This window comes from Triturus cristatus, chromosome 1_1 (genome assembly GCF_964204655.1).
Source record: "Triturus cristatus chromosome 1_1, aTriCri1.1, whole genome shotgun sequence".
Taxonomy (NCBI): domain Eukaryota; kingdom Metazoa; phylum Chordata; class Amphibia; order Caudata; family Salamandridae; genus Triturus; species Triturus cristatus.
Genome location: NC_140579.1, coordinates 319439863 through 319450921, shown reverse-complemented (window position 1 = coordinate 319450921; position 11059 = coordinate 319439863). Strand labels below are relative to the sequence as shown.

At 46.4% G+C, this 11059-nt stretch overlaps 1 long non-coding RNA gene across 3 annotated transcripts in view; it reads left to right on the top strand.

Moving 5' to 3' along the window:
- Window positions 1–3158: 3158 nt before the first annotated feature.
- LOC146870179 (uncharacterized) overlaps window positions 3159–11059 on the top strand; it is a 485442-nt gene continuing 477541 nt past the window's right edge. For all 3 annotated transcript variants that reach the window (XR_014969777.1, XR_014969748.1, XR_014969783.1), the window contains exon 1: window positions 3159–3449. This is a non-coding gene — a long non-coding RNA (uncharacterized LOC146870179). The remainder of the gene's footprint in view (window positions 3450–11059) is intronic.

The following is an 11059-nucleotide window of genomic DNA, read 5'->3' as shown; positions in this document are numbered from 1 at the left end:
ACGCAGGGCTTTACAATGTGGCTCATCTCCGTATATGCGCCACGTTGAAAATTGGGTGCATTGTTTGTGCCACCGTTGCGTCCAAAAAAGTGACCCAATGGAAGCGCAAGGAGGCACAAGGGGCTTGTGAATCTGTCCCTAAATGTGCTTGCTTTGAGGCTACGCCGGGGGTTTGAATATTCGTTTTTTATGCACATTTTTTTGGAGATACCTTCTTGCATTACGCAAAACAAAGGGCCAGATGTATGAAAAGATTTTGTAAATGCAAACCTTGCGATTTGCAAAATCACTGGGTTTGCAACTTCGAAATTCTTTTTTCTAATGTACAGATACCCATTTTTTGAGTCAGAATGCTTTTTTGACTTGTAAAAAGGCTTTTACAACCCACACTGAATCGTAAATTGGAAGTGGGTGCTCCTTCCAAATTGTAACTCGGTATGCAAATATCAATCAATGGTTTCTAAAACTATTCTGGTCACAAATGATTATCCAGTTACCAACACTTAAAATTAGTGACTGATTGACTTTGCCCCCCCCCCACCCTTGTATTGGCAGCGTGGGGGAGAAGGCAGTTGTCCAGCGGACCATTGCCTGGTTGACCAGATGTTTTCCCAGTTGTAACACATTTATTTTTCATAGCAGCACCCAGTCCTTTAAGAAACAATAGCTGCTTTTCAAAAACAATTGGAAATTAAAACATGGGGATGGTGGTCTGCTGTCCTTGAAGGCTACCTTCCTTGTGTTTGTAGCAATCAAAGAACGCAAAATGAGACCTACATGATTTTAAATCATGAGGCAGATCGTTATGCAACCCTCTGCTTACGGTCATTTTGCAATGCAACCATCGTAAAATCAGAGTCAGTTTGCAAAGTCTGTGTGTAATTTGTGACCACTTGTGAGCTGACTCTTAGTACAGCTGGCCCTGGGTGCCCCAAATGAAGTATGTATCAGATTCAGGTAATTCCTAATGTAATATCCATTAATATATTCAGTGTTTTAATTGATGCAATACCTGGAACAGGATTTTCCATGTGTCTCACTGTTTTGTTTTATTCATTGGAAGCAGCATTTTCCTTTATAAATATATTACTTTATAAATATCTGCCTTTGGTAAAAGTGAGTGGTCTATGTGTCTGACAGCAGTTACCGGCTGTTGTTTGCATATGCAGTATTTTGAGCTGTACTTCTCATGTGACAAACTCGGTGGGCCAAAACTTATGAAGTCAATGATAGACTGCAGAGTGAAGGCTGGTAAGATATGAGGGCACTAGTGACGGCTGAAATCAAGAGGTGGAAACACAAGGTGATTTGCGACTGAATCACCTATGCCAGGATTTCCAAAGAGTCTCTCTGACCTAGAGGATCCCAGAGCGGTATTTGTTTAATGTATTACCTGGCTGGTACATGCCTTCGATTAATGGCCCGAGCTGGGTGAGACCAACTCTTTGGAAGTTAAATGTTCATCTGAGTGATAATCACTTTATTATAGGATTACAGATGAGCTACCAGGGTATTTTTTGGTGGCAGTCAAAGGAGTATATGAATGTTGACAAAGGACTCCAACATCAAGGGACAGATGAAAGAATAATGTGACTGCACAAGTGACAGTGAGTTAAGAGTACTTTCTTTTTAATTGAATCAGGTAGAGGAGAGCAGCCTAACAAAAAAAAAAAAAAATATATATATATATCGAACCACACTCCCTCGAAAAGAAGTCGAGCACACACGGATTCAAGTCTCCAACAGCCCCTTTATTTGGCTCACAGATTCATCAGATGCCCGCCAAACATCAGGTAAGTACCACACCCACGTTGAAATAGTCACATATATATATATATAACCTGCTGGCGGTCGCCAGTAGGTAGTTATAATTAGGACCTTGTTTCTATTCAAAAAGCGTTTTTTTTCCCAATAACGTTGGCGTAATTTGACAAATCTTCACAAAATTTTAAAAACTAGTGGCCCGCTCTGGTCTGCTTCTGTCTTGACAGTTTCGGGGTGATTCGTCAAGTGCTATCGGAGAGAAAAATAGGGGGAACCCAAAACGCATTTTCCCCATGTTAATTTCCATAGGAAACTTTAGACAAAGCTACAGCCCGAACTGCTGAACGGAATTACACCAAATTTGGCCAAAAGGTAGGTCTTGGTTCAGAAAGAGACCTTTTTAGGTCTTTCCTAGCGTTGCAGTGCAAATGAGCTGCTCTCGCTTTGTGAGGCATGCAGTATACACTATGGTGTTGAACCTTCGTGGAAGCTCTGCCCACTCTCTGGTCCATCTTCTTCATTGGCTTAGGTTATAAATGCTGCCTTCCGATTGGTTTTAAGCTTGTTAGTCCCTCCCCATGACAGCCATGTCAGTCATATGTATCCTTCCATGGCTACTGGCCCCTTTACAGCACAGACTACTTTCTTCCTGTGCCCCCCCCCGCAGTCCGATGCCTTCTCTCCGCCCCCTCGTGCCTCATCGCTCACATGCATTGCCATTTGCAATGCAAAAGGTCTTGCATAAATGCGAGTCCTATTGCATTGCCAATGCTTGTTTAAATGGGTATTGGAGTGCTTTACATGAGCACCGCTGATGTTACACAATGACACATTTATTTTTTGGTAGGCACGGAGAGATTAAGTGTGCCCCGCATTGACCTCACAAGACAGTGAGAGTCTCCTCCATGGCTGCCATTGGTGATTTTTTTTAATGGGTATTGGAGTGCTTTACTTGAGCACTGCTAATGTTACACAATGACGCACTTATTTTCTGGTACTCACAGGGAGATTAAGTGATTTGCCCAGAGTCATCTATTTCGAGCGGCTGCCGAGGCTCGTTACATCTGGTTCCGCCCCGCATTGATGTTCTTCACTTCTGCCCCGCATTGACGTCACAAGACAGTGAGAGACTCCTCCATGGCTGCCATTGGTGAATTTTAAAAATGACCTTTATCTAATTGGTTGCACTTAATGCCGGCTTTTTGGGAGTTATTTGACTCGAAGGTATTGTTGGAGTGCTTTACATAAGCACTGGTGATGTTACACAACACATTTATTTTTTGGTACGCACTGGGAGATTAAGTGATTTGCCCAGAATCACCGATGTTGAGCGTACGCCGAGGCTAGTTTCATCTGGTTCCGCCCGGCATTGATGTTCACTTCTGCCCCGCATTGACGTCACGAGACAGTGAGAGTCTCCTCCATGGCTGCCATTGGTGAATTATTTAAATGCCCTTTATATAATTGGCTGCACCTAATGCCGGCTTTTTTGCAAGTGCTTCTTGCTAGGAGATGTTGCTGCTGTTTGAGAAACGCCCAAGACAGCAAATATTAGGGGCCGGAGCAGCAGCAGCGGGGGACATCCTGACCCGGAAAAGCAGCTCCTGCCATCCAGTACAGCCCCGGCCCCTCCGGATCAGCACTTACCAGATTCAGCCCAGCAGCGACCCCAGAGCAATCAACAGGTGAGACTGTCCGCATGTTATCCTCAGAGCAGGCATAACCTATGTGCAGCGGGTCGGGCTCACTCTGGATGCGACCATCTGTGACTCACTGGGTGGGTGCCTTCTTTTCTCTCTCGAGTTATGAGGTGTGCGTCTTTCCCTCTGGGGGGGCAGTGTCTGCTTAGATGTGCTGTGCTACCACCTCTCCAGCCCTGCCAAGTCCCACTAACCTTGTTTTGTTACACACGGCTTTATTTTTTCATTTGTTACAATTGCAGTTACTTCACCGGCTCTTTATTAAATAAACATCGTCTGCTGCTGGACTTTTCTGGTTTGCAGGTGTCTGTACAAGTTTAACATTACTAAGTGAAGTTTCTGGCACAGGCAGAGCACACATTCCAGTAGCCCGGCGAGGTGAGGGAGCCCCCGAGCCCTCCTCTTCTCCACTTCTCATCCAGCCCCTTCTTTCCACTAGCCACCCTCAATTACTCCACTCTCTGTCCAGTCCAGTTGTGTCTTTTTTTTGCATTCAGTATTTTTTGTGTTGCAGCCACTAACCTTTATTTCTTAGTTATTTTACTTTTTTTATGGGATCTTGTGGAGTGTCAAACTCTGATTACGCAGATGTTTTACATGCAATCTATTATCATGTTGCCGTTCACCGTTGTCTTTTTATCGTTATTTTGCAGTGAATGTTTATTGCGTTACAATTGGTGCTTGTCATAAAAGGTCACAAGCACAGCTGGGACTTTTGAAAAAAGTCTTTTGATTTGGATTTTGACTTCAGTTCATTTTGCCGCTTCAACTTGTATTTTTAATTTCTTTTCAACAGTATCTGGAGAATGCTCTCGTGCCTTATTCTATTTAATGTTGAGGCTTTGCACATTTTCAGTTCCTGTTAGTTTTCTATTAAAGGGGGTTTTAATATGGCAGTTTGCAGTTTCCTGTTAAATATGTAATAAGACACACATGACACCAAAAACCTTAAGCAAAAACACCAGTGAACATTTCCCGGTGAAAAAATAAAAAATACTGCTCTCACAACAGTATTAAGCAATTATGTTAACATTATTCGAAAACAGGTCATTCGCAGCCCCCATTGCTTTGTTTACCATGTCTGCATTCTTGACTTCTAATGGTGTCTTTATGGGGCCCGGGTCAAGACATCAAATATCTATGGCAGTTGGCAAGGGAAATCTAAGTACTGGTGGTATGTGTTTGCTCTGTGTGTGCCTCCCCACACCTGCTGTGGCACTAATGAGTTTGTGTGTGTGTGTGTGAGAGATTATCCTTATTTTAAACAGTTTTTTACTCACACTGCAGTTTTGGATAAAATTACACTTCATAAATATAACATGGGAGCTAGTTTGATTTATTTTTTACTCCACTCACCTGGGTACCATATGGCATACATGGATGTTTAGTTTAACACACAATCCCACACAATACAATACCACATAATTCAGCAACACACAAATCAACACCACCCAGCATATTACACGCCACATAATACCACTCAGTACAACATAACTCAACTCCACATAATAAAACACTCTGCACCATGCCACATATTTGCATATTCATAATTTCACTCCACTACACACTATTCAACTCATCACATTTCCATTCGCTACCACATAATTTGACAACAAACCATATAATTATAATTAACAACACAATTACATAGCACACCACATACATCCACTGCATACCACATAATCACACATCATACCACAAAATTCTACAAAACACCACATATGTAAACTCCACTACATAACACTTCAAAACACAAAATAGCATTCCACATAATTATGCTTCATAACACACAATCCCCCTTAGCATACTTCCAATTTCATTTAAACACCATAATTACAATCCACATAATTCCACTGCACACCATGCCACATAATTCACTACACAAATCCAATCCACACCACACAAATCCACACCTAACAATTCCAAAACAGACCACATAATTCCCCAACACACCACATATATCTACTACACACAATAACACATAGGGAAAAGATATTTGCATTTACAACGCCAATAGCTCTTACCCTCATTTTTCTCCATGTCCTTACTTTCAAATCTACCTGTAGATCTCACACCATAATATCATTGCTGGCAGCAACTGTTCTTAGCCATATTGTAACATTAGTTCAAAATGCGTTGTTCTTACTTTGATGTCTGACACATATGCTGTGTTAACTATATTTGTGGCTACTGTATATATGGCATTGTTCCTATCCTACATACAATAATGTTGCATTACCAAATGTGTATGTTTTATCTGGGTTTTCATAGTAATACCACATAAAATAACACCACTTAAATTCACTCCATGCCACATTACAACAATCCACATAATTAAATTCGACACATACCACATAATTCCACTCAACAGAATGTCACTTAATACAACAGTATTCAACTCCACAAAAATCTATTCCACACCTCACAATTCAACACTAAACCACATTATTCCACTCCACAACACAATTCCACTATATACCACATATATCCAATCTACAAAACAGAATTAAAAAATATTCCACAAAATTCAACAGCACACCACATAATTAAACTCCACTGCATAACACTCCACAAAACAAAATACCATTCCACATAATTACACTTCATTACTGTTAGATCTGGGGGTCTCTAGTTGGCAGGGAAGGTACCACTGTCCAAGTAGGGACCCTTGCTTCGAGTCAGGGAAAGGGGGATACACTGTTAAGATAACCCCTGCTCACCCTCTAGGTAGCTTGGCCTGAGCAGTCTAGGCTATCAAAGGCAATGTGTAAAGTATTTGTACCAACACTTACAGTAACACAGTGAAAACACCACAGATTTACTCCACACCAGTTTTAGAAAAATAAGGTATCTTTACTAAAAACTTCACAAGACCAAATACTACAGAAAAACCAACATACAATTAAAAAGGTTACTTTAAAGATAGTTCAAGAGTTTGCAGAAAGTACTCCAGGATGTAAAAGTCAGTGTCCTGCACAATGCGACTCTCAATGCACAAAATGCGACACTCTCGTGCCCAACAGTACCTGTAGTTGCGATAAGGTTCCCAAAAGCTATAACAAAGAAGATGGCAAAGGCGATGCGATACTCCTGAGATCTTGGGGAGGCTTCGCAGCAGCCCTGCTTCACGCAGCAGAGGTGGATGCGCCGGCTCCGATCTGTAGGGGGAGGATGCGATGACTTTGGCTTTCATTGCGTAGGTTTCTTATGGGGAAGCTTCACGCACAGGTACGGTGCGACGATCTTCGATTCGGCGCGAAGTGCGGCGCAGCGCAGACTTTTGGCGATGCAACTCTCGATGCGTCGCGGTGCGTGGCGCGGCGTTGACTTCTGGCGCCGCAACCCTCGATGCGTCACTGAACGGCAGTGGTGCGGCCCGCTAACTGGTTCTGCGATGACCCTCGCAGCGTCGGGAATCTTCACGCACCGGGACGATGCTCGACGCATTCGGCGATGCGGGGACTCCGGGTGCTGCGATGACGCCGCAATGAAATTCTCCTCACACTCTCGTTCTTCCGACTCGCAATCGGATGATGCGTTGGGTACCAGTTAATCTTTTTCACGCTTCTGCTTCCCAGCTCCCAAACACAGCAAAACGACCTCCTGAGGCCCCAAGACTGGGCAAGCACTCCAAGGCAGGTCAGAACACCCTCAGCAGAGTTCCAGGGGAGCTGGTGGTGAAGTCCTTTTGTTCCTGGGACATCTTAACAGGGAGCCAGCTCTCCTCAGGCCCTTGGAGATCAGAATCAAAAGAAGGGGACACAGCAAAGTCCTTCCCCTCTCCTTGGCAGCAAAGCAAAACAGCAAGCAGGCAGTCTTCTCCTCTTCAGTTCCTTCCAGCTTTCTCCTTGGCAGAGGTTCCTTCTTAGTTCCACAGTGATCTAAAGTTTAGGTGTCTGGGGTCCTCTTCTTATACCCCTCCAAGTCTTTGTCTCTCTTTGTTTAAGTGGGGGGATTCCCCTGCTCAAACCGGTTCCTGGGTGTGCTCTGCCCTGGAGCACCTGGTTCCTTTCAGAGTGAGGGGCAGGGTCGTTAGACGCTCAGCAGGAGGTGGATTCTTCTTTGTGCTGGCAGAGGCAGAGTCCTCAGCCTGGCCAGCAGGGGGTGGAGCCAGCAATGTGCTGGCAGAGGCAGCCCTACTCAAACCCAGGGGCTACTCCTCCCACCCATCTAAAGCAGATCCCCCTATTCACCCTGCTGCTGACTCATCCAGACTCCTGGAGCCACCTAGCCCATCACATGACACCAGTCAGCCAATCTGCACACAGGCACACAGGAAGGTTAAACAGGAGAATAGCTACTTTCTAAAAAGTGCTATTCTCACACATTGAATTTAAAAACCATCTTGCTAAAAATATGTATAATTCAATTCTGAACACAAAGATACCAAACTTGGATTTTCAATCTTGCCTTCAGGGGAAGATAGGCATGTAAACAGCCTCCCCCATTCTGTCCTATGGGCAAGATAGCCTCTCAGCAGTGAAAAACGAAAATGGCTGTAATTCACTACCAGGGCATGTTACACACCTCAGTACATGCCCTACCTTTCAGATACACTGCACCCAGCCCGGGGGGTTACCTAGGGCCACCATAGGGATGCCTGACATGTACCGAAAGGGAAGGATAAGGCCTGGTCAGTGGGTGCACTGGCCAGGTCGATATGGCAGTCCTGGACTGCACATAGGCACTGCAAGCAGGCCTAAGACATCATTTTAGGGCTACTCCTGTGGGTGGCATAATCAGTGCTGCAACCCACTAGTAGCATTTGAATCACCAGCCCTGTCACACTCAGTGCACTTTACTAGGGGCTGACAGGTGAAACAAATATACCAATCATTGATAACCAATCAATATAACAATTTTCCTTGGGAGCACTTGCACTTTGACACTGATCAGCAGTGGCAAAGTGCCCCAAGCATCTAAACCAGCAAAAACGAAATCCAGCATAGCATCAAAAATACAGGAGGTAGAGGCAAAAAAGTCAGGGGTAACCACGCCAAAGATGCCAGGTCTAACATGTGTCCCCTCCAGCTGAAAGTGGGGAGAACTACCTACCCTCTTGGGAGTTCTCATCGCTAAGGCGGATAAACCTGGACAGACCATCAGCATTGGCGTGTTCTGTACCGGGCGGTGTTCCACCGTAAAGTCCATCCCCTGTAGGGAAATGGACCACCTCAACAGCTTAGGATTCTCACCCCTCATCTGCATCAACAATCTAAGGGGCCTGTGGTCCGTCTGAACCCGGATGTGAGTCCCAAACAAGTAGGGTCTCAGCTTCTTCAGAGCCCAGACCTCAGCAAAAGCTTCCCTTTCAATCGCACTCCACCTCTTTTCCCTGGGAAGTAGCCGCCTACTAATGAAAGCTACAGGTTGGTCCAAGTCCTCATCATTTAGTTGTGAGAGCACTGCTCCCACTCCATGTTCAGAAGCGTCTGTCTGCACTATGAATTCCTTGGAGAAGTCAGGCGCCTTGAGTACAGGTGCTGTACACATGACCTCCTTCAGGGCATCAAAAGCTTCTTGGCAGGCACTGGTCCAAATCACTCTCTTGGGTAACTTCTTGGAAGTTAGTTCTGTCAAGGGAGCAACAATGGTGCCATACCCCTTGAAAAAACGGCGATAGGCTCTCACCGCTGTCTGGGTCTTGGGGGGTTCCCAAGCCCGGATGGTATCTATCTTGGCTTGCAGGGGCGCCACCTGGCCGCTTCCTACCTGGTGTCCCAAATACACCACCGAACCCTGCCCTATCTGGCACTTACTGGCCTTGATAGTGAGGCCTGCACTGTGCAGAGCCTTTAACACTGCGCAGAGGTGTTGCAAGTGTTCTTCCCAAGTGGAGATGAACACAGCAATGTCATCCAGATATGCGGCGCTGAATTTCTCCAGCCCGGACAGTACCTGGTTGACCAGTCTCTGGAATGTGGCAGGGGCGTTCTTCAAACCAAAGGGCATGACACGGAACTGGAAGTGCCCCTCTGGCGTTGAAAACGCAGACCTCTCTTTGGCCCCATCAGTTAAGGCAATCTGCCAGTACCCAGAAGTAAAATCGAATGTCCTGAGGTAGTTGGCAGCTCCCAACCGATCCACAAGCTCATCAGCTCTGGGGATGGGGTGTGCGTCAGTCTTCGTGACCGCATTGAGCCCACGGTAGTCCACACAAAACCTAAGTTCTGGAGTGGCACCTGGCGCAGCAGCTTTTGGTACAAGTACCACTGGGCTAGCCCAGGGGCTGCTGGAGGGCTCAATCACCCCTAGTTCCAACATCTTAGAAACCTCCTTCTTGATGCTGGCCCTGACCTTGTCAGCCACCCGGTAAAACTTTTGTTTCACAGGCATGCTATCTCCCGTGTCCACATCATGGACACACCAGTTGGTGATACCGGGGGTCAGGGAGAACAGAGATGCAAACTGACCCAACACATGGCGACGGTCCCTCTGCTGTTCTGGGGTCAGGGTGGGCGAGAGGACGACTCCATCCACTGACCCATCTTGTTCCTTAGCTTCCAGGAGGTCAGGAAGAGGATCGCTATCCTCCTCCATCCCTGCATCTGTAGCAAGTAGCATTGTTATTTCAGACCTCTCAAAATGGGGTTTGAGGCGGTTCACATGTAGGACCCTCATGGGATCCCTGGGAGACCGCAAGTTGACCAGGTAGGTCACTTCGCTCTTGCGCTCTACCACCTCATATGGCCCAGTCCACTTGTCTTGGAGCGCGCAAGGCTCCACTGGCGCCATCACCCACACCATCTGCCCATGTTGAAATTCCACCAGAGTGGTATCCTGGTCATACCATCTCTTCATCTCATCCTGGCTCGCTTCCAGGTTCGCCTGAGCGAGGGCCCTGAAGCACTGTGTCTGGTTGCGGATGGTGAGCACATAGCTGAACACATCCTGGGGGGTTTTCCCAGGGGATTTCTCCCAACCCTCCTTCACCAGACTGAGAGGTCCTCTAACAGGGTGCCCGTACAAAAGCTCAAAGGGACTGAACCCCAGAGACTTTTATGGTACCTCCCTGTAGGCAAATAATAGGCATGGCAAAAAGACGTCCCACTTCCGTCTCATGGGCTCTGTCAGCCCCATGATCATGCCTTTCAGGGTCCGGTTGAACCTTTCAACCAACCCATTTCCTTGAGGGTGGTAAGGAGTGGTGAACTTATAAGTTACCCCACACTCCTCCCACAGAGACTTCATATACCTGGAGATGAAGTTGGTACCCCGGTCAGATACCACCTCTCTGGGGAAACCCACACGGGAAAACATCCCCATCAACGTACGGCCCACCACCGGGGCTGTGGTTGTCCTGAGAGGGATAGCCTCCGGGTACCGGGTGGCATGATCGACCAGGATGAACCTGTTGCCCAAGGCTGTCCTGGGGTCCAGTGGCCCCACAATATCTATCCCCACCCGCTCGAAAGGGGTGCTCACTACAGGAAAAGGCTGGAGAGGGCCTTTGCACTTCCCTTCAGCCTTGCCACTTGCCTGGCAAGTCTGGCATGATCTACAAAAGGAAGCGACATCCGTCTTCATCCCGGGCCAGTAAAAGTGGGTGGCAAGCCTTTGTTGGGTCTTGTCCTGCCCAAGATGTCCTGCAAGAG